The sequence below is a fragment of the Sus scrofa genome, chromosome 7, assembly GCF_054392235.1.
Source record: "Sus scrofa isolate SSC_HxYL_T2T_F1_AM1 chromosome 7, Sscrofa_HxYL_maternal_Yorkshire_Landrace_v2.0, whole genome shotgun sequence".
Taxonomy (NCBI): Eukaryota; Metazoa; Chordata; class Mammalia; order Artiodactyla; family Suidae; genus Sus; species Sus scrofa.
In genome coordinates this window covers 17,871,891-17,895,390 of record NC_139389.1, presented here as the reverse complement: position 1 = coordinate 17,895,390, position 23,500 = coordinate 17,871,891, and the positions used below count along the sequence as shown (strand labels likewise).

Below are 23,500 nucleotides of genomic sequence, written 5' to 3'. Positions count from 1 at the left end.
TGACAGCAAGGGCCTTAGTTCTTTCTCCCAGGTCCCCTTCCTGCAGTTATGTTTATCTGTCCTCTGACCCTCAATGATTCAAGTTCCACATGCAAAATATATTTACTCCGTCCAACAACCCACAAAACTACATCTCATTAGAGTATAGTCTTAAGCGTGAAGTCTAGATTATCTCCCAAATCAGATCTAGGTACAGATGAGTTTTATAAGGCATGGCTCCTCTGATTTGAAGGTCTATGAGAAAAAGAGATAATTTACCTCCCCCTCATATTCCCAACATGCAGTTGTAAACCAGGGACAAGAAAATCGCAACAAACCCTCCCATTCAAAAACAGAGAATATGGGAGACACATAGGAGTTATTAGTCCAAAGAAATTGTGAAATCTATTAGGATAAACATAAATAGTTCCTTGATTGGAATTGGCATTTGTTTCTCCATGACCAACAACTGATCTGTCCTTCCTGCTCCACCAAATAATGCATATTTATAGATGAGTAGATTTCTCAACCTACTTTCTGTCGATAGAAAGCTGTTAATTTTGAACTGTGCCTGTCCTCTTTAATACAAACTGGCTGTGCTTCTGCTAATACAAAAATCTTAAAAGCTTTGTAGATTTCCAGTGAGTCTTATTGGGGATCATCCTGTTATAAAATATATAAAAGTTACAACTCTCCAAATCTCTTCAAAAAAGATTCCTCTCTAATTCTGGGTGTGGGACAATGTCCTATGATTCTTAGAAGTCCTTTTTCTAGCTGAGGAACTCTATGGAGTACACTTAGACTCTCAGAAATCTACATTTAGCAGAGAGTGTCTAACAAACATCACCTTAAGTCTTTTGAAGAAATTAAAAAAGTGTCTTGAGATCTCACCCTAACCCAGGAGGCTGTGTTGTTTTACTGAGAGCAGCCTCATTTGGTCTTTGTCCTCAGGCTATTTATTATTTTGAGAATTATACAACAATGGAAAAGCTGAGAATGAGAAACAGCTTAATAAATGAATAATGCAAATCCTGGCTTCTTTTTAAAAAATTTTATTTGAAAACCGAAACTAAAATTATTGTATCTCATTCTTCCTATCTTTATCAGAGGAAGCTGATTTGCACTTTCGACATTCCACTTGGAAATCTCCACAGCCAGATCTGGAACTGTGTTAAGTATCCCTTTTGTAATCCACTTTACTATAGATGGGGGACTCACTCATTTTCCTGCCAGTCTAATTTTCTCCATCCACCAAGAGCAATATCCTTTCTGCATTTCCGGCCTTTAGGAAAAGTCTCCTTGAGGCCCTTTATTTTCTATTGCTGCCTAAAATAATCACCCCCAAACTTAACAACAGCTTATTATTTCTCACAATCACCAGTTGACTTGGCAGTTTTTCTGCTTTACCTCATATTGACTGATAGCTAGCAGATTTAAAATGCCCTCACTCATAAGACAAGTGGTGCTGCCTGGCTGAGTGGTGCCCAGCTGAGGCTGTCTGCCTGGGAACTTGGGTCTCTCTGCTGGCTGGGTTCCTCTGTTCTTTTTCATGTTAGGTCTCCATGTGCTTATCTTAAACTTTCCCAAACACGAAGGTCTCAGGGCAGTTAGACTTCTTATATAATGGCTGATTTCCAAGAGCACAAAAGTAAAGGCTGCCAGGCTATCTTAAGGCTCAGGTCCAGAACTGGCACAGCACAATTTCTGCCTCTTCCTGCTGTTTAAAACAAGTTACGAGCCCAGACCACATTCATGCAAAGGGAACTGATTCACAGGGAACCAAATCAGTTCACTGTCTAGCACAATAAAATACAGTTATCTTGGTCACAGGAGAGCTATACAATGGTGGTTCTTAAAGTGTATCCCCAGACCAGCAGCATCTGCATAACTGGGAAACTTTTGCTAAATGCAAATTCTTGCACTGTACCCCAGACCTACTGAATCAGAAATTCTGGGCACAGGCCCATAAATCTCTGTTTATCAAGCCTTCCAGGTGATACTGATGCGGAGAAATGTTTGAGAGTTCAAGGGCAAAAGAAACATATTAAAGTGCATTTGTGTCATATGTGGGAAATGTTAAAGCATAACCAACTATTTAATTTTTTTTTCTCTTTTTAGGGCTGCTCTGGCAGAATATTTAAGCTCCCAGGCTAGGGGTCAAATGGGAGTTGCAGCTGCCAGCCTATATGCCACAGCAACAGCAATACCAGATCCATGGCGCAGCTTTCAGCAACCTTAGATCCTCAACCCACTGAGTGAGACCAAGGACTGAATCCACACCCGCATAGATACTAGTCAGGTTCATTAACGCTGAGCCACAATGGTAACTCACAACTAGTTAACTATTATTTTTTGTCTTTTTTAGGGCCTCACCCACAGCATATGGAGGTTCCCAGGCTAGAGGTCTAATCGGAGCTATAGCTGCCAGCCTATGCCACAGCCACAGCAACGCCAGATCCAAGCCGTGTCTGCGGCCTACACAAGAGCTCATGGCAACGCCAGATCCTCAAACCACTGAGTGAGGCCACGGATCGAACCCGCAACCTCATGATTCCTAGTCAGATTCCTTTCCGCTGCGCCATGGCGGTAACTCCACTAGATAACTTTTAATATGAATCAATTAAATCATATTTTTCAACGTGAATTAGTTATAAAAAGATCAGTTCTGCTAAGTGTTCTATGAATATTAGAATAAAGCACTCTTTACAATACAAAAATGGCTGAGAATTAACAATTATTCTTGCCTCTATACAAACACACAAACACATACACATACTTCCTTTTTAAATTTCGTTTTGCTTTTTGATGTTGCTCCTGCTGGTGTTTCTATACTATTTTGTTTGAATGATGAATGGTTTTTATCATAAATAGTTGTTTATTCCTGCAAATGTGAACAAGGGCATGGACATGGTAAAGAAGGAAGCTAGTATACATGACATCACTAGAGCCATGAACAAATTTTCTGCAAAATTGTTTTTGAAAACAGCTTGGAAATGTAAATTTAAGATAAAGACATGAGTCATTAGGGGATTAGCATCTGTCCTAAGACATTTGGTGAGTAAAAGATTATACTTACGTACTGATCATTCTCTCTTCAGTCCACTGAGATTAAGCATGTGCTCTAACTTCAGGCTGTTCCATATTCTCCCAAGGTATTCAGGTGTTTGCAAATTAGCCTCTCAAAATACTGCAACTGGAAATGGCTTGTTGAACTCCATTAATTGATTAAATTCTATATGTAATAGAGCAGCACATGTTTGATTGCTAATAAAAATGAATCCCAGGAAGTGGTTTGTTGGGGACGAGAAGGTAAAAACAGAAAAGATTCAAATCTTATTGGAACATAAAAAACTTGTAGTACTGATCTTGGTGCAAAAGCTCTAAGACCACCTATTCGTAGTCTTAGATACTTGATTAGAATGCCTGTGAAAACAGTTGCGGTAATAAAAGCCTTGAGCGCATTTGATTTATTTTGTTTTGTTTCGCTTCTATTTTATTTCAGTTCAGCAAATGCTTATGAAGCACATTATATTTGCCAAGCACTATTCTACATTACAGAGTCCCCATATCAATTCTGTGCTGGAGGCAATATTATTATGCACATTTTATAAACGGGAAAATAGAGTCAAATAGCAAAGTTGGGATTTGAATTCGGAGATACTGGCTGTGGAGTCCATGCTCCTATCTACTGTGTGACACGGGGTCTTTACACTGACTTTAGCTTCTCACTTTGAAAATATGGGTTATGAACTAATATGGTGAAATTTTAAGTTCAAACAACATTCTCATGGTTTAGCCATCTGAAATTGAAGCAGGGGCTAGAGTCACTGGGCAGGTAATAACCTCTAGGCACAGTTGCTTAGTTTCCAAAAGTGTTGAACACACTTAACTCATCTAACTTCACAAAGTCCTCAAAAGGGATTTGCTTCAATTTTGCTGAGAAAAATCAAGGCTTAGAAAGGTTAAATAACTTCAATAGTTCATACAACTAGTAGGTGCCACAGTCAAAACTCTTTGCCACTGTTCTGGTATCAAGCCTCACACCTTTCCTGGAAGCCCAAGGAATCCTCAAAAGTCAAGTTCTGATTTGCTTTTGGTTTTTTGGGGGGCGTTTTGGCCACACCTATGGCATTGGAAATTCCCAGACAAGGGATCGAATCCATGCCACAGCAGCAACCCAAGCCACTGCAGTGAGACAACACTGGATCTTTAATCTGCTCTGCTGCACCACAAGGGAGCTCCTGATTCTCAAAGAAAGGAAAGAAAGAGAAGCAAGGAGGAGTATAACCAATTTCCTCAGCGTCCTTTATACATCTGAACAGCACAATTCCCAAGAAATACAGCCTTTAAATTGCAGCATGCATTTTATTTTTCTTTATTCTAAGTCAATTTTAAAGTTACACTTCTAATAGAGTGCCTACTCTTACATTTTAATTTCTTTCTTTGGGTTTGAGAGACAGAGAAAGAGATAGAAGCCGACAGCTGGGGGATAACTCAGATTGTGTTTTATGGCTACACGTGTGTGAGCATGCAATGCATAGGAAAGTGGTCTTTCCCAAGTGTGTCCCCGCACACATTTGATTGACAGTCACAACGATGGTGACATGACCTAGTTTTTCTTTCTTTAGAATACATGGATCTGCACCTAAAGATAGGTAGCCCTTGGCTTTGTCTCCTGGGTATGACAACTTTAAATAAATCCTTAAGTTCCATGACCCCATTCCCACCTTGTCTCCCTTCAACATGCTTCCTGAGTAGCTGCTAAGTATAAGGAACCTTAGAGAAAACAAGTAGAAGGAAGGGAAGAGTGCACACAAATAAAAGACTGAATATTTGAAAAGGACATTCAGCAAAAGGAAAAGCAAAAAATTGGGAAGCAATGGGGGTGAAAAGAAAACCTGGTGAATGGGGTTGGAAGAAGGGCAGGACTTGAGAAGATTCATGTCACCTGGCATCAAAGGAGATAGACCTTCTCTTCTCTTTGACTCAGTCCCTTGTTTATTGGGATGATCCACCATAGTCGGCTTAACTCTTGGCTGAAGCTAGGGAAGACTTGTCACTATTTGCTGTGTGAATCCATGTCTGTAATTTCTGTGACCTGAGCATTCAGGGCAAAAATTGTTTCCATTTTTTCCCATTTCATGCATCATTTCAGAGTTGTGTAGTCACTTTGTAGAAGCTGTGGGTGCCAATTTTAACAAGTAGAAAAACAAGAATCGCAAAGCCTGCATTGCCTGCATCTGCTTCTCTCATTTCTGAACCAGAGAGGATGGGAGTTACCGAGGACAACAAAAGTTAGCAACAGTGGATCCTGTGTTTGCATAAGTGTCCTATTTTAACTAAGAGCAACTGTGCATAATCCCCTCAGAGAATCGGGTTGCCGGTTGGCAGGCCTCTGGAGCCAGAACACCTGCGTGGTGGAGAGGCACTACTCTCTGTGAAGGGTGCCAGCCATGGCCTTTCCACCCCACAGGCTTAGCATCTGACTAAGCATGCCAGTTGCTTCTGAGGGCCAGTTGCTTACAGAAAATAACTACAGCCCTGTGAGACAGTGTTTCTCTCTTTGATTTTCTCTCTGGATCTGACTACCCTCTTTCACAACTTGCCCTATCTTGTATGGCTTTTCAAAGACTGTGACATGAAAGCAATTACAAATATTAAATACAGAAGGCAAAATTTATTATCCCTGAAACATCAAGAGAGCTGCATGGACAACAGATATTGGAGGGCACTTCCTGGAGATCATTTTGCTGAGAGTTAAATATTCCCAAGCATACTAAGGGTAGGGTCCCTCCAGTGTTTTGAAATCCCTGCCTTATCTGGCAGGATCTTTTCTGCCATTCTCCTCTTAGCTCTTTGCACATGCCTGGAAAAATGAATGAATGGCAGAACTCACCAATCGACTGACCAAGAACTGAATGCTAATTTACATAAATGTGACAGGATCTGGATTTCCATGTGCTTTTATAATTTAGCTACTTCAATAATTCTCAGGAAATAGCTTATTCTTAAGTACTCTTTCTTTCTCCCTTTTTCCTTCTTTCCCTCCTTTCCTTTTTTTTCTTTCTCTCCTTTCTCTTTAATGTGGTATAAGAAGATAGATTCTTAGGTCATAAACCTGATTCTGCCTAGGAGAGCAGATTTCTTATTTTTAAAGGCACACTGGGGTCACTGTGTCCCGACACATATCTTTTTGTTTTTTTTCTTAAGTGCATTTCTTTTAAAATGAAGGAAATCCTGTTATTTGCGACAACATGAGTAAAACTGGAGGGCACTATGCTGCGTGAAATAAGCCAGAAAGAGAAAGACAGATACTTCATGGTATCACTTACATGTGGAATAAAAAGAAATAAAAGTAAAAGCAGAGGGTTGAACTCAGAAACAGTAGGATAGTGCTTGTCAGGGGCTGGGGAATGAGGGAAATGTTCAGGGGATGGTAAAAGAGCTCAAGTTTTCAGTTATAAGAATAAGGTCTGAGTATCTAATATAGAACGTGGTGAATATAGTTGATAGTACTGTATTGAGCAATTAAAATTTGCTAGGAGAGTAAAACTTAAATGTTCTCACACACACACACACATTAATTACAGTAGGAAAAGAGATGTCAAATTGACTCTAGGAAACTTTTCACAATGTCCATATATATATTAAATCATCCTATTGCATAATTTAAGTATCTTACAATTTTGTCAGATAGACTTCAATAAAGCCTTTGAAACATAACAAAAATATATGCATTTCCTTCCTAATGACAGTTTACCTTGTCTTTAATGTATTGAACTTTTGGGAAGAAGATAACAGCATGCTGATTCTCTGGTCTGGAATCTCAACCAAAATTATAGCCAGGAGAGCATCTCCAGATGTTCTAGAGTCTTCCAACTCTAAGCCAGCCTGAGATAAGGATCCAGAAAGAACAGTACCCAAGCTGCCTGCTAAAACCAGCACCCAGCGTTAACATTACCTGGGTGGTGTTACTGGCCAGTGCATATTTTCATATGCATCCTCATATCTCCTATCAAGTTTATCTTTGAATCCTAGGGTGTTAGTTACTGTGTGTCAGACAGAATATATTCCTTTCTGGAAAATTCTCGATAGGGAAAGAAACTTTCATCGGATCCAACGAATAGCTCAATTGGCATACATGTTATCAGTGTGGTTTCAAGAGGCAGGTGCTCTCACACTGAAGTTTACAGTACATCCAACTCAAAATATTAGTGTTAAATTAACGAAGAATGAAATTTCTAGGCTTTCAAATAAAAGGTTATTGCTGAGAGTATCCCACATTTTATGCAGAATATAATATTGAAAATGAAAACAAAACTAATTGCATATGTTGAGGGTGATCTTTAGAAGCAGTGACAGAAATTCAAGCGACCTACATGCATTATATTCCCAGCGGAAATGTCCATCTCCATCACCATTGCCCCTTTTTCTTAATTTTTTCTCCTTTTTTTTCCCAATCGCTTTATTGAATTTTATGGATTTATTATAGCACCATCCTTAATATCACAAGATAGAGGATGAGTCCAAATTATGATATTGATATGGTAGCAGAACATGGCTGTATTTCCTTTTTTTTTTTTTTTTTCCTTTTTTGCAAACACTGGGTCAATTTTTCTCGTGAAGAGAGAGGTTGGGAAGTTAATTAGGTTTGGTACTAAAACGCTGATTAATTTCAACTGATTCTGTTAATTTCACAAGAAATAATTAGGAAAACCAGCAGCTTACACAGCATTACCTTGAACTATCTTCCCCTTAGTGGGAGTTTTTAAAGGTTGGTTGTGTATGATAGGGCAACAAAAAATTTCAGTCATAAGAACTGAAACCCATAATTGTCACTGTTGTGAATCTCCAGCTTGTCTTCGCAAGGTTTGATTTTACAATTTTGTGTATGCGATCGATGGTAGGAGATTTGAAATCTCTCCAGCTTCTACTTGGTATGAAAATCCTTCAAGATGCACTGGTTTGACGGACATTTCTTCAGAAATGCTAGCTACCAGAGTTGTCATAACATGTTTGACAATACAATTAGTATTATTTTGATGTTTTAAATATAAACAACAAGAAACAAAATCTTTGATGTCTGTGGCATTTTGTATTCTGGAGAAAATTTGGTAAACTTGGTATCTGGAATACTAATCAGAATGCTTGCTACCCATGAAAACAGCAAGTCAGCCATGGAAATGCCTGTCTTATTAACTGTGAAAACTGAAACACAGAGGGAAAATATAATCTGCTTTAAATATATTCTTGCATGCAGAGAAAGGCAATGCATTTGGAAGTCACAACTGGCATATCCCTTTGCTGTTTTCTAGGATGTGCTTATGTAAAATGAACACAGCCTCAAGATGAGGCACAGAAAGAACCAGAGACCTGGTATTCTTGTTTGGAGAGCCTGCAAGAGAGATGTTTCAAACACAGTACTTTATTAGTATTCCTTGGTGCTAAGACAATATCTATTAAAAAAAAAAAAAAGATTTCTCCAAAAAACACAGGCAAAAAAGTAACCATTAAACTTCCTCACTATAGAACTGTGTAAAATTTTCCACCCTTGAAGCTACGGCACATGTATTTCTTAAAAAGACAAAAAATATATATATATTAGCAAACCACAAACACATGTACACACACTGGGAAAATTGGATTGCTTTTCTCAACTGAATGAATAGATGTTTTTATTGATTTTTGAGTCTCTATTTGAATATAAGCAAGTGAGAAAAGTGACCGTTCTTTATTAAAATACAAACAAACAAAACCTGCCCAAATAGGAGTGGGTTGAATTTAGGACCCCCAGCCAGGTTAGATTTGGCTGCTGCAATCAGCCTTCATTGGGGTAATTCATTCTTTCTGTCTTTCTTTGAGGCTTAAAACTCCATAGTGTATTTTCAACCATTGACTGACATAGTTTTTTTTTTTTTTTTTTTTTTTTTTTTTTGGTATTAGTTATTCACCCTATTAACCAAAATGAGAATATCTGAGTTTTTAAAATATTATCATTTTTTTTCAAATCAGTGAGGCTGGGAGAAGGATATTGGCTCAGGGCAATTTCTTGGTTTTGCACTTTGGTGGCCATTTATAAGAAAACTATCTAGCAAAGTTGCCTCTAATCCTTTTGATTTCCATAACACTCTATGATCCACTACCTCTAAGAGTGCACTGTTTAATATCTGTATAATAATTTGACTCCTATTTTGTCCATGCTTCCTCTTTTGCTTTTGCAGCATATGGAGGTTCCCAGGATAGGGGTCTGATCGGAGCTGTAGCCATTGGCCTAAGCCACAGCCACAGCAATGCCAGATCCGAGCCGCATCTGTGACCTATACCACAGCTCATGGCAACGCCGATCCTTAACCCACTGAGCAACGCCACGGATCAAACCCACAATCACACAGTTTCTAGTCGGATTCATTTCTGCTGCGCCATGACAGGAACTCATAAAATATTTTTAAAGCTTCTAGACAACAGAAACTTGAATTCCTATGTGAATATCTGGAAATCTGTGTTGCAGAGCTATTTGGCAATTTCCCATTTTCCCTTTCTGTGGTCATTCACTTGTCAGAATTTCTTTTTCCTTTTCTTCCCTTATCAAAGTGAGGCCATCCAAGACTCTGTGTCATCATGCTTAATCCTATCAGCCATGGACGAATACTTGTGGAAGTAATTTATGCAAAAGCGCTACTGGGTCCAAGCATCTCCCTCCCAAGATGTATTTTTAAGAAGTTTAGAGGGAATGATGCTGTAATGAGAGACCAGCAAAACAAGCACAAAGTCAACGTAAAGAAAATATTCTGAAAAACAGTTCTCAGAAACCTGAAACCTGAAATTCTTGAGCAATTAAATCTGAATTAGGCAAGGAATACTGTCAGAGATATGTCACAGCAGGAAGATGAGTATGTAAAGAGCTCTTTAAAGGGGCGAACTTGCCAGGTAGGTGAGGAGAGTCTAGGATGATATTTGGCAAGATGTATGTGCAAAGAATCAGATTATGGATTATCTAAGGCTAGACATCTGCCTATCTAAATTGATAACATGGCCAATGTGTGTTGGACACAATTGGATTCTAAGTTTCCCAATACTTATCCTGAACTTATTTTTTAAGATTCTGTTTCCTGTGGCCACAGTTTTCTATCACATAGTAGAGGCAAATATTTAATCAATAAAGACCTGTTGACTCAATGAATCCTCTTCATGATCGCTACTTTTTTTTTTTACATATTGGTCCAGATATGTGGATTTTTCTACACAGAGAAATATACTGCAACAAAGAATATAAGAGCAGACCATCCTGCCTCAGTGATGGTTTAGAGAGGAATACGTAGATAAACAGATAGACTGATACATTGATACATGATATAGTTGTAGTTGTTGTTGTTTCCTAAACAGAGAACATTCTCCTACCCCAAACTGAACTTTATATGGAGCAGGAATATATAAAATATACAAAAGTAGAGCTTGCACCTTTTTTTTTTTTTTAATGTATGCAGGACATAGCTTCTCTTATTAATAAATCCTATGGTACTGTAACTGCTAGAAAGCTATCCATTGTTTTGGCTCAGTCAACCCTTTTTACAAGTAAAGGGTACTAAGGCCCTGGGGCAAATTACCTAAACACACAGGAATTTCTAAAGCTAGGGTAGGAACTAATTCCCCCTGATTCTGGCGTGGTGTTCTTTCTGGTACATTATACTGCTTGTTTACATACCTCTGAATTTAGCTCTTTCCTTTTATTTCTTTTGATTTGTTTACTTGCTTGCTGTTGGTTGGTTTAGGTGTTTTCAGGTTCTAACATTGGCAAGCTACCACAGTATGCTTTCTGATTTAGTACTTTTTCCAGTCTTTATTGTTGTCCCTAAAAATCTAGTTTATGCTATTACTAACAAACTTTGGGTCAAATATCGAGCAAAACACATTCACCAAGTTTAATCGATCTGATCAAAAGTTGAAAGTAATGTGGTTTGACACGTCACAACAAACCATGGAGTCACAAATTTGAAGATAAAAATCCTATAAAAAACAATTTACTTAACATGTTCTCTACTTGGTTTCATTCTTTTATAAGACTGAAGTCAGTTATGATAAAGTTATATTTTTGCAATTAATTAAAAGCTACAAGTTGATGGTGTTCTAATGCAGGATCCATTGGTCATGAAGGAAATAAAAGGACCTCAGATATCTAAAGTGAATTTTAAGGAGAGAAAATAGCAGACATAGGTGGAAAATATGGAATTTTTAAAAACTACACTAGTAATTAAGACAATATAAAAGTCTGGACTTTTGGTTAAAAAGAACAAAACAAAACAAAACAAAACACACTTTTAACTTACTAAGGGTACCCTCTAAAAGATTTCATCTTTACCTTTCCAAAAAAAAGGATCAAATTACCATCTTCTCACTTGAATAAATTCACAACTGACACTCAGTGTGCATGTTTTGGAGGTTGCTGAGAAACAGCTAAGACCTAAGCACAGCATTACTTTAAATGATCACTATACATAATTTATCACTGATCTTTGTTATGTTATTATCATTAAGAAGTTGGTTGGCTTCGTTTGGTCCTTAGAAAAGAAGTGACAGTATTCCCTGTAATACAGCAACACTGATAGATATTTGAAATTTTAAAGTTCAGTAAATTAAACCAAAATCTTACATTTCCAAAAGGCTGAAAACTATAGATAGATATATTTCAGATAAATTATATTCTTTAGATGGCCATAATGAAAGTGATGAAGCTGGTGTCAGCTTGAGGACATTTAGCTCTGGGACTCAGTGAGTCGATATGTAGCGAGAATGGGATCCCAGGAGTCAGACAGCCTGGCTTGGATCTCAGCTCTATTGGTGTAACTCTAGATTGGTAGCTGAATTCTCTAACTCACAGTTCCTTTACTTGGTGGACACTAGTATAAATGAGGGTGTGTTGTGTGGACACTAGTATAAACGAGGACACTATTAACACATAGAGTCCCTAGGAATGTGTAAAGTGCATTCTTGATAAAATAAAGGGGTTGTGATAGTCATTGTCACTACTTAAAAAGAATTTGATTTCCAAAATAAATCCTATTTATAAATCCTATATAAATCCTATTTACAAAATAGGTTATAAAATATTGAGTACTTTACTCAGTCATTTGTTTGCATTTCAAAACAACCCACAACGTAGTATGAAAGTATAGAGATTATACACTTTTTTGTGTACAGGTGACCCTTGAACAATGCAGGGGTTAGGGGTGCTGACCCTCTGTGAAGTCTAAAGTCTATATACAACTTTACAGTGGACTCTCTCTGGGGGTCCAACCAACCTCAGATCATGAAACACTGTAGTAAATATTTATTAGAAAGAAATTTGCAGGAGTTCCCCTGTGGCTAAGCAGGTTAAGGATCCTAGCCCAGTGTTGTTCCTGTTGTGCCTTGGGTCACTACTGTGGTGCAGGTTTGATCCCTGGCCCAGGAACTTCTGCATGTGGTGAGTGTAGACCAAAAAAACAAAACAAACAAAAAGAAATCTGCATGTAAGTGGACCCATGCAGCTCAAACCTGTGTTATTCAAGGGTCAACTCTATTTCATTTTTACAAATTAAAGATTATAGATTCATATGAAGAGCAAAACAAAATACTGAATCATCTATTGTGAAAGACCTGCCCCCAAACCCTTTGTTGTTATGGTTTTTGTTTATTGTTACTGGTGTGCTCTCATGTGCATACAGGTATGTAGGGACAATTAGAGAAAATCTAGAGAAACAGAAAAACAATTTGACTTAAAACCTTAGCGTAGCCACTTCTACAATTTTACTGTATTAAATTCCATCCCTTTCTCTACACATATAGTTATGATAAACAGACATCCTGCTAACGTTAGGTGGTTTCATTGCTTTCATCTTAAAGAATATAGAGACTGAAAGAGGATAAGGGACTTGCTCGGATGCACACCATTACCTGTTGGTCCTCTGTGGCCCAGTTTCTATCCATCTTCCACCCAGGGCCAAGGGTAGCAAAGGAAGAGGCTCAAAGCCAAGAGTCAGGCCCAGGGACACATGTCAACCCAGCTGGCAAGGAAGCACTCTGTAGCAGTTTTCTCCCACGCCCTAACCCGTTCGACATTTCTCCAGTAAATACTGGAAAGAGATGAACTCAACTCCCACAGGCTTGGAAATGGAGCATATCTCCCCGTGCTTTTGCCCAACAGGGTGAGCAAAGCTGGATCACAGTCTAGGGCCATTACTTCCAAAGGGAGCGACGCATGGCGTCTGACCACCAGTCACCAAGGAAACATTTCTTAAAAGGCCACTGCTGTGAAAACGCGATATGAAAGCAGAAACATTTTGATTCTCATGGAAAATAGCTCAGTAAACATTCCATCCTATTTCACAGCAAATATGTTCCACCCACTTGCCCACAACCCTTGTCTGCTCTCCTCTGGGGTACTTTCAGCTTTTAAAAAATTGAATAAAAATAAAAGAAAACAATAAATAACTTCCTTCCTTCCTTCCCTTCCTTCCTTCTTTCCTTTCTTCCATCCCACCGCCCCCCTTCTTTCTCTCCTTTTCAAATTTCCATATGGCTAGGGTTTCTTTTAATAACTCTAGTCCCATTATACTCAGTAGTACTTAATGGAAAAACAGCCGCTCCCATTGCTGGAAAAGGTAAAACTCAATTCATGATTAATGCTTTCAAGATACCCAGAAAAAAAAAAAAAATCAAGGTTATTACTAGAAAGTCAGATCAGTCCCTTTGTATTCATTCCAACAGCTGTTTGACATGAATGGAGGCCAAGTAAGGAAAGTTCAGGTAAATATGTCAATTTAGCTGAGTTATTCAGGGGTCAAAGAGGGGTTGGGTACTTGTGGGGGGATGGTGTTCCATTTATCCTTAAAAGGAAATTTTTAATGTAAAAAAGGAAGCCTCCTTGTTTTATAGATCATATTTTAGACACAGAAAAATGTGACCATTTTATGCTTGCATTACACCAGAGAATGCGTGGCTAAATTAAGAGCCTTGCTCAGGGTCCCGACTGGCCAGTGAACCCATCAAAATCAGAGGCCTGGCCCCTTTGTGAACCCCTATGCACCTGCCTCTTTACACCTCCATGTCCACTTGCTGAAATTCAATGCTGCAAAATAATATGTTTACCAGGGCAGTGGTTCCACATTTATGCCACAGATTATCCATTGCTATTTATCCTTTTGTACTCGAAAATCATCCAATCGGCCTATTTAGGAATCGGATTTCGAAGACAGAAGAAGTGGCGTCTGAATTAACACCAAAGCACATCCTCCTTCACCTCAATAAATACAATTTTAGACAACCAAAGCAATCATTATCTGAAAAAGTCTTATTTCTGGCAGAAAAAAAAAAATCAATTTAATTACACAAGATGTGTCTCACGTTTTAATTGTTGTTAAGAATAGTGCCTTATTGACAGTCTCCCTGGATCTCAGTTTATGAGCTTTTACATTACTCAGATAACTTGCTGAGGAGGGAAAAAAAAAATCCATCATGTTACTTAACAGAACTGAAGCAGCATTATGTCCCAGGCCTTCTGCCCCTCAACTGCGCGCATAATGATGAATGCGTCATTTTTCTCGCATGAAACTTTGGTAACAAATAGCACAGCCAAGTCTTTTCCAGCACTGTTATTCTGTTTTAAAAAACACTGACATTTTCTTAAACAGACATAATTTACAATTTGAAGGAGCACAACAGTGCCTTGGTGTTTGAGGGCCAGAAAGCAAACAACACTTCTTTCAGTTCGATTTTTTGAAAAGGGAATCTCGTGCTTAGTGAGTTCACTCTAGCTTAAGGCCAGAGAGACAGAGCAGAGGGAGAACAGAGCACCAGGGCAGCACGTGAAGGTCATGACTAACTGGTCATGTTACATCAGGGGCAGAGCAGGAGGGAGCATGAGGAATGAGAATCCGGGGAGGTATCTTCATGGTGTCATTTCCTCCAGGGGACCAGAAGTGGCCCCAGGGTTCCTTCCTCCCAGCCTTGGGAGGGAAGCAGCCACCTCTCCTGCACTTGAGAACCTTCTCAAAGGCTCTTCTGCAGATTTCACATAAAGGGAGCCTTGCCCGTGTCCGCTTGCCTGGATCAATATCTGGAGCAGTGTTCGATTTCCGGCGGGGTCAGCTCAGCCCAAGCAGATAAGTGGAAATCTGTGCAGGATGCTGCAGGTCTGTTGTCTGGAGGAGACCTCAGAAGCTAAGGTGATGTGTAAAGATGGAAAACCCCCCAAGGTGTTATTTCTAAGACAGCCAATGTGTTCCATTGCCCTCAGTGAAGCCTCTCTTCCTATACTTCCTCATGACCCTTTATTTAATAGCTGTGTTTTATGGCTGGAGAAAATGTCAGGGAAGGCATAGCATGTGCCTGTGCAGGTCCCTTGTGAACATAGAATTTATCTGTATTTGAGGACTGTATATATATATACATATCTGTGCATGTACAGATGTATATATGCAGACACACATACATCTCATATGCTCTTCCCTTCCGAATGAGAACAAGGTTGGTTTTTTCCTGATGTACATAATATTTCCTGATGTGTTTAAGACACCAAATGAACAGAAGTTCAGCATCCAGAAAGATGTAACCAAAGTGTGCTGTGTAGCCTGTTCTTCAGACATCAGTTGAGCTCCTACTATGTTCTACACGTTATCCTAAAAACTGGGTTACCCAGATTCGACCCCTTTCATCAAGTGCTTCAGAGCTAGTTGAATATACCAGTCTGATGATCACAATGTAAAACAGTTCATGAATTCACCCAAAATGTGGAGGAGGACAGACGGAATGGTAGAACTAGGGAGGACGTGATTCATTCTAATGGGAAGGAGTTAACAAAGTCCCCTTGCTAGGATCTCTTCTGGGGGTGGAAGGACGAGGAAGGGAAAATTTACTAGGCAGACAAGGGAAAGAATAACACCCTAGGCAGAAAAACGGGCAAAGGCAGAAACACAGACTAAGGTGACCCTTCATACTCAGCTTGCTCAGGTAGAAGGGAAAAGGGCACAGCATCGAGGGGTGGACAATCAGGCAAGACAGGTAGACAGGAAATAACAAGCCATGGTGCGCCCAGTGCTACAAGGTAAGCAGCTTGTCCTTCATCCTAGAAAGCGTTTCCCCAGTTGTCTTTGTGGGAACTAGTACTAGAGGTATTTAATAGGTAAACCTTAAGAAGGAGTTCCATGATTATATGCATTAAGAAAATTCTGAACTGAACAAGTTTCTTCACCGCAGTATTCTTCAGAACCACTGTAGCTCTGAATTTTGAAAGCCTATGGAGTCTCCAAAAAGGAGCTTCAGATATCAGTTTTTGTTTTGTTTTTTTGACCACACCCATAACATGCAGAATTTCCCAGGCCAGGGATCAAACCCAAACCTCAATGCTGAATCCTTAACCACTAGGCCACCAGGGAATTCCAGGATATCATTTCTTTATAGTTTTATTCAGCCATTTATTATTTGGTGAAGTTTCTCTCTGATTCTCTGTCTTTAAGGAAATGCTGATGTAAACGCCGGAGAGGCAGTGCAATGTTCTGAACACCAGAGCAAAAGAGAGACCTTATCAGTCTGTATTCTGACATTTTTGACATTATCTTCTGGTGACTATGTGAACAGGGCTAGGCCTAGCAGCCAGGGGACTAATTAGGAAGTTATTAGTGATCAGAAATAAGGTCCTTATTTAAGGCAGAGGGAATGAAGAGAGAAGGCAAAGAACAGTTTCAGGAAAGAATAGGTTGTCTGATCATCTTTACGCAGTGACTGAGTTGCAACTTAGAAAACCATAATGTGCCCCAGATGTACCCTGAATGTCCATGATAAGATGAACTCACTGGTAGTTTATGCTCTGTCAACTTTTCTTCTTAAAAAACTGGATTTGGAGCCAAGAAACCCTATCTCATACAATCCCCACCCCAATTTAGAGTAGGAAGGGGATGAAAAGGAAATGAACACCATTTCCAGTCTCAGTGGGAAAAACCAATCAGCCTGGACAAAGAGCAGAATCCTAGGCTGCAGTCCATGAAGTCCAAAGAACAGGTCACCAGACATGCGAGGTTAGCTGAGATGACTTCTAGTGCAAACGTGAAGTTACCAAAATCACCAAATCCAGAGTGGAATGGATTAGGGCACAGAGAGGTGGGAGGGCTCACTGGAAAACCAAGAGCACCCAGGTTGTATAACAAGCGAGGCAAACGAGAGACCAGGCTGGCTTCTCTGCAACCGGAGGTGAAAAACAGGAAAATGATTTCGCATTTCCTGTGCATCATTCATGAAAAACAGGTGAATCTGCTGTCAATGCATATTACTTCCAGTATATGGGTGTAGATAAAATCCCTCAAATTACCAAGGACTAGAAGAGGTTTTGGAGTGTGAATTTGGAAGAGGATGTAGGGAGAGAGATGGAAAAGCATTCCTAAAGCGAGATTTTAGGAATACCCATAAAATGAATCCGAGCAAGGTACGGTTCCTCCTGCAGATGCTGCTCATCACCTCAGTCCTTTTATTTCTAATTTCACCCTCAAAAAAGGCCTCTAATGTATTTCATAAATCTTGCAAGACAGCCTGATATTTAGAAATGTATGGCTATTTTATTTTTTGTTATGATTCACAAGGTTATGGAAACCTCCAGACATGTTGCATGTAAATGCTGCAGGTTTATCTGAACCAAGTGTCAGTCAGAAACCCTGGTCTCAGAGGCTTTGAGCACACATCCAGTATCTTGCTCGTTTCTTCAGGGATTTCTGCTCTTTTCCTGATGACTAGATGGGTCCCTTTGATCTGAGCGCCTTGTGGATCCAGAAGAGGCACCTCACTTTCCCTTCCTGCTCTGGGTCTATCTCTTGCCTGTTAAGATTATGGGGAATTTGAATTTAAATGAGAATTTTAAAAGCAGCTGAAGCTGGTCTGAGCTGGATTTGTTCTTGGGAATGTCAGCCTTGAGTAATACCCCGGATCAAAGCCACCGTCTGTGTTCCACTTGCTTTTGAAAACTATTTAGAATAAAGCAAGTGGAGAAAAAAAATGTGCCTTGTGCCCAAGTGCAGGCTGCTATTTAAACACACATCAAGCAAAGCTATCAAGCTTACAGTTAGCCCAGATACTGGCCCAAGAGGCACAGCTTGTATGTGTGTGTGTGTGTGTGTGTGTGTGTGTGTGTGTGTGTGTGTGTGTGTGTGTATCCTTTCCTTCTAAAAGGAATAAGGTTGCCAACCCAAAAGTTACACCTCATCCTCTCAGTTTCCTTTGAAGATGCCTGCTTACCCAGCTTATGTTGCTGTCATCTAGGAAAGCTTCAGAGTGAAGCAGTTTGGAATGAGGAGAGGGGGTTAAGAATGAGTTAAACTAGGAGCAAATTTCATAATTGAGTTTAGTCTTCACCCAAAGACCAAAATGCTCTTCATGAAGGGAGCACAATACGATGGAAGATGTCAGTAAGATACTGAACCCAAAAACCTCTGGGACTGGTGACTCCACGCCTTTGCTTCTATTGGTCAAGTGTTTCGAAAAGCTTTTCTTTACCACAATGACCTGGAGAACCTTCTAGTCACCTGGATATTAGAGAATCCAGAAAGGCTCTAGGAAGTGTTCCTGTTCAGTCCCTTCCAGATTAAATGTGGACACCAGAACCCAGTGCATTCTGTTCTGCTATGATGCAGGTTTGAGGAACTAAAATTCATCACCAGTTCTATAAGGCAGTTTTGTAATTGGAATGATGTCCATGAAATGCAGAAGTCAGCTTGGTTTATATGTGAATCTTGCCCTCCCCACCCCCGCCCCCCAGGCATGGATCAGTACAAAATGCTAGAATCAGTGATGACCTTCAGGAGGAAAGGAAGAAAAATCAAATAATCAGTTCAGCTACCACAGTCTTGACAGGAGCCTATTCATCTGTCTTTGAAGGAATCTGAAAGGTGAGGCCAGACTTTGTGGCTCTCACCTCAAGCTTCCTCGGCTTCCCTCTTGCCTATCTCATTGTCAGCCCTCCCTGCCCAGACTTCTCCACACCCACTAATGCCACGCCCATTATACTGCTGCTGTATTTCTTCTGTAATGTCTTTTGCTTATTTTTCATATCCATTGGTGAGCTTCTGCATGGGCCATCTAAATTAACTCCCCAGTTATAAATCACTATTTTGGTTTTTTAGTGCCTTGACTGCAGAGAGGCACTGGATGGGTCTGTTTCCCTGAACTCTATTTTTTGTAATGTGCAATTTTTTAGGAGCATGATTGTCTTATGGGAGAATGCTTAAGAAGCTTTATGTACAAGATCTCCTTTCCTCATCGTCACCTTTACATTCATTGTCATTAACAATAACCATGCACTTAGAGCAATTGCTATCTGTCAGCTAGTATGCTAAGCATTTTACTTGTACTATTTTATTTAATTCTTACATCCCAACCTCAGGAAGAAGTCAGACATCTGAAGGAATTTCTCTGTGATCACTCTGCTTGATAAATGGTAAAGCTAGGATTCAGAGTAAGCCAGGGGACTATGCTACAAATTATCCACAGGGAGCAGCATCAACTTTGGATGTGGAGAAAGGGTAAAGCTCATTATAAAATAAATTGTAAACCTGGAAGATTCTTCATCACTCCTCAAAATGTTATCTGCCTACTGGCAGCATCAGCATCACCTCAGAATCTGTTAAAAAATGCAAATTCTTGGGTTCCACCTAGACTTCTTGAATCATAATTTTATGATCTTGTTCAGTCTTATCTGAGGCTTGAAAATATGAGAAGACATGAAGTTGTTAATGGGAATCATGAATTCAAAGAGCAGTAGACATTGTCTGTAGCATAAACATGTGTCTTGAGAGTTTAATTTTCATAAAAATATAAAAATACTTTTGAAAAAAAAAAAAAGACAAAAAAAAAAAGGAGTTCCCATCGTGGCGCAGTGGTTAACGAATCCGACTAGGAACCATGAGGTTGCGGGTTCGGTCCCTGCCCTTGCTCAGTGGGTTAACGATCCGGCGTTGCCGTGAGCTGTGGTGTAGGTTGCAGACGCGGCTCGGATCCCGCGTTGCTGTGGCTCTGGCGTAGGCCGGTGGCTACAGCTCCGATTCAACCCCTAGCCTGGGAACCTCCATATGCCGCGGGAGCGGCCCAAGACATAGCAACAACAACAACAACAACAAAAAAAAAAAAAAAAGACTTTTGAGCCATTTTAATACATACTTATATCACAATAGTTCTAGATCCAAGCAAATTTTTTTTATTCTATATACTTTCTCATGTAACAGATACTAAAAGTTTTAGTATATGAAGAATCACGGAATTTTTTTATGAAAAATGACCTTTACAATTAAAAAGATAGGGAAAAACTCATATATTTCAAACTCCCACCTGATGCTAGACTCCTTTCTAATATCTCTGATAAGTGGATACTGGATATGAACTTGGGTTTGAAGACTGCCACTGAAAAGAAAACATTTTTCTCATCAGGCAGTTCATTTTTTTAGAAGATCTAATTTTTTAAAGAAATTTCCATATTGAGTTTAATTGTTCCTAATTATATTAATTTCAGCTTCTAGAGCTAAAGAAAATTAGGAGCCCAATCTCATATCATGTCTTCAAATATTTAAAGACATGTCTTCTCTGGCCTAAACATTATAATAGACTCCATTAACTATTATTCATTCAACCTAATTTCCAAATCTTGAGTTTTTTTGTCCCTTTAAACTACAATATTCAAAAGACAGCTCGATACTTGAAATGGGATCTTTGCCAATAGAGATAAAGCTGTTTTCTTCCTTGTTTGAGGTGATGCATATCTATGAAGGCAAAATAAGTCATAATTCAGGGTATTTCTTTTAAACTTAAAATAAACCAAATATGTAGATCATTTCACTTTAACTGCTCTAAGCTGTAACCTCAACTTCCACTTGGTTTGATTTTTTAAAAACCCAATCCTAGGACTTTACACTTGTCCCTGTATTTTTCACCTTGCGTGGGTCTGTTCTTTCAAAACTGAAATATTCACTCCATTTGATCCTCTCCCCCTTTATTAGCATTCTCTAAACTTTCTTGTCCCTTGAAAAATATAAATGAAATGACTTCCTATTAGTGCATTTTTGTTAAACCCTTCAAATAATTGATTATTCCCTCAACACCCACAAATAATTTGTCTAAGGAATCCATTCTAGAATTCGTCAGAAATCAACAGAAGGTTACCAACTGTAATGGCCCAATCCTCAGATCCTTACCATTTGGATGCCAGGCCCCGTATCACTTCTTCGTAATTCCTCAGAGATGATGCATAGTGGTTCTATAAGAACATCTGGAAATTGTTTCAGTATACTGGAATAATCTAAGCCTGAAGACAGGAACTCATTTAAAGCAAAGAGATGTTCCTTAAATCTCTCTTTCATCTATCTGTGGATCCAATTCCCTTTGTACCATCTTTGTCATACCCATTTTCAATGTGAAGACTATTCTTTTGTGAAAACACAAGAAAATCACGGTAAACTCGGCTTTTATGGTATCATTTGTCAATATTATATAATATGCCCTTTGTTTACATTCTCTTTGCTCTAAATATACATTACAGAGTGCTTTTAGTTTTCCTTAAAAGTGTTTTACGTTCCTCGGCTTTTTCCATCTGGATATTATTCATGGTCCTCTGTGCCATGTCTCTGTCCATCCCTAACTGTGAGCCCCCTTCTGTACATATCATCTCATTCCTAAGGAATCTTTTCAACTAAACTAAGATTATAATTTGTGGAGAGGGGTGTTAAATTTAAAAGTCAACCAAATATCCCAGATTTTCTACTTTAATTGCTATAAAGATGAATCCCCAGCATCTCCCCCCAGGCACTTTGAGTCAACATATTCAAGATGGAAGCAGTTATCTTTCCTCTCCATCACAACTTACTATCTTACAATTATTATCCTGGTTCATGATACCACAATCTAACTGGTCACTCAAGGCAGAAACTAGGAGTGATTCTTTGACTCATTTCCTCCCTGGTGCTCTACATTCAGCCACTCAACAAGTCCTTCTAGTAATCCCTTAATATTTCTCTCAAATACATCTATTCCCCTCCAATTTCTCTCCCACTGAGTTAGTTCAAGGCTATAGCACCTTTTTTCCTGAAATGTTGCAATCTCCTTGGTGATGTGTCCAATACAAGATTTATTCTTCCATAAACTCTCCTCCCTTGTCAACATAATATTCCTAACACACATATTGGATAAGGATGGTATCTACACTGCTCAAAATCCTCAAATGGCTTCTCATGGCATACAGGATAAAATCCAAGTTGGATTTTATTTTTGCCTTGAATTTCCATTCACCTGACATCTCAGCAAAAATGTTCTTCTCCTTCTTTGAAATTTAGGTAAGTTCTCATCTACTCTCATAATATTTTTAGGATCCATCAAGCCTTAATTTGCTACTCCTTCCTTTGGTCCATCAGTGGATCTCGGAGATGTATCTGTTATACTATTTATTAAACTGTACAGTAAGTATTGGTTTGTACTTTCATCTTGTGGCATAGAATATATAATCATGGAAAATAGGATCATAGCTTGTTCATATCCAAATTAATTCCCTGTACACATATGCCAGTGTAGTGGGCAGAATAATGCTCTCCCCTGCACCAAAGATATCTACATCCTAATCCCCCAAACCTGTGACTATGTTGTGCTATGTGGCAAAAGGAATTAAGGTTGCTAATCATTTGACTTTAAGAAAAGGGATATCATCTTGGCTTAGTTGGTAGGTATGAAGTAATCACAAGGGCCCTTAAAGGTGGAAGAGAGAGGCAGAAGAGAAAGGGTGATGCAATGTGAGAAGGACGCAACCTGGAAGACGGAAGTCAAGAAGTCCGTCTAGCTATCAGATAGCCATAACCTAGAGTGGTACCTGTAGGAATGACACATATCAGAAACCTTCCAGAAGTTTTGGAGGCTGCTTCTCATTTGTTCAGAAGGAATGGGGCCTGGAAAAGTGGTAGTACCTTTGGGATATCTGTCTCCATTAGGACAAACATCAGAATGCTCCTGATGTTTGGATTCTGAAAGCTGGAGAAGGCAAGGATGTGAATTTCCTCTGTAGGAGGAGAAGAAACACAGCCCTTCTAACACCTTGACCTTAGCCAGTGACACCTATGTTGGACTTCTGACCTCCAGAACTGTAAGTAAGATAATGAATCTGGGTTGTTGCAAGTCACTAGATTTGGGGGCAGTTTGTTACAGCAGCCATAGGAACCCAACACAAGTAGCACTTGCCACAGAGTCAGAGTTTGAGATAGTTTATGGGGTGAATGCGTGTTTTCTTAAAATTCTCAGCTCATTAAACCTAATCATTGTAGAATGCAGAGTTACAGATCTTCTCAGATTTCAAGGAGCATTCTGATGTTTGTCCAAATGGAGACAGGTACTACCCAAAGGTACTACCACTTTTCCAAGCCCCATTCCTTCTGAATAAATGAGAAGCAGCCCCCAAAATTTCTGGAATGTTTCTGATATGTGTCACTCCTACAGGTATTACTCTAGTTGATGGCTATCTGGATCCCCTGCCCTA

The 23,500-nt window shown here is 39.3% G+C and overlaps 2 long non-coding RNA genes across 2 annotated transcripts in view; both read right to left on the bottom strand.

The window, feature by feature from the left end:
- LOC100512907 (uncharacterized) overlaps positions 1-23,500 on the bottom strand; it is a 1,315,914-nt gene that overhangs the window by 401,054 nt on the left and 891,360 nt on the right.
- Positions 17,560-23,104, bottom strand: LOC146401226 (uncharacterized). The gene is made up of 2 exons (XR_014809725.1): positions 20,129-23,104; positions 17,560-19,817 (listed from the first exon to the last, which is right to left on the bottom strand). It is a non-coding gene; the product is annotated as an uncharacterized LOC146401226 (long non-coding RNA).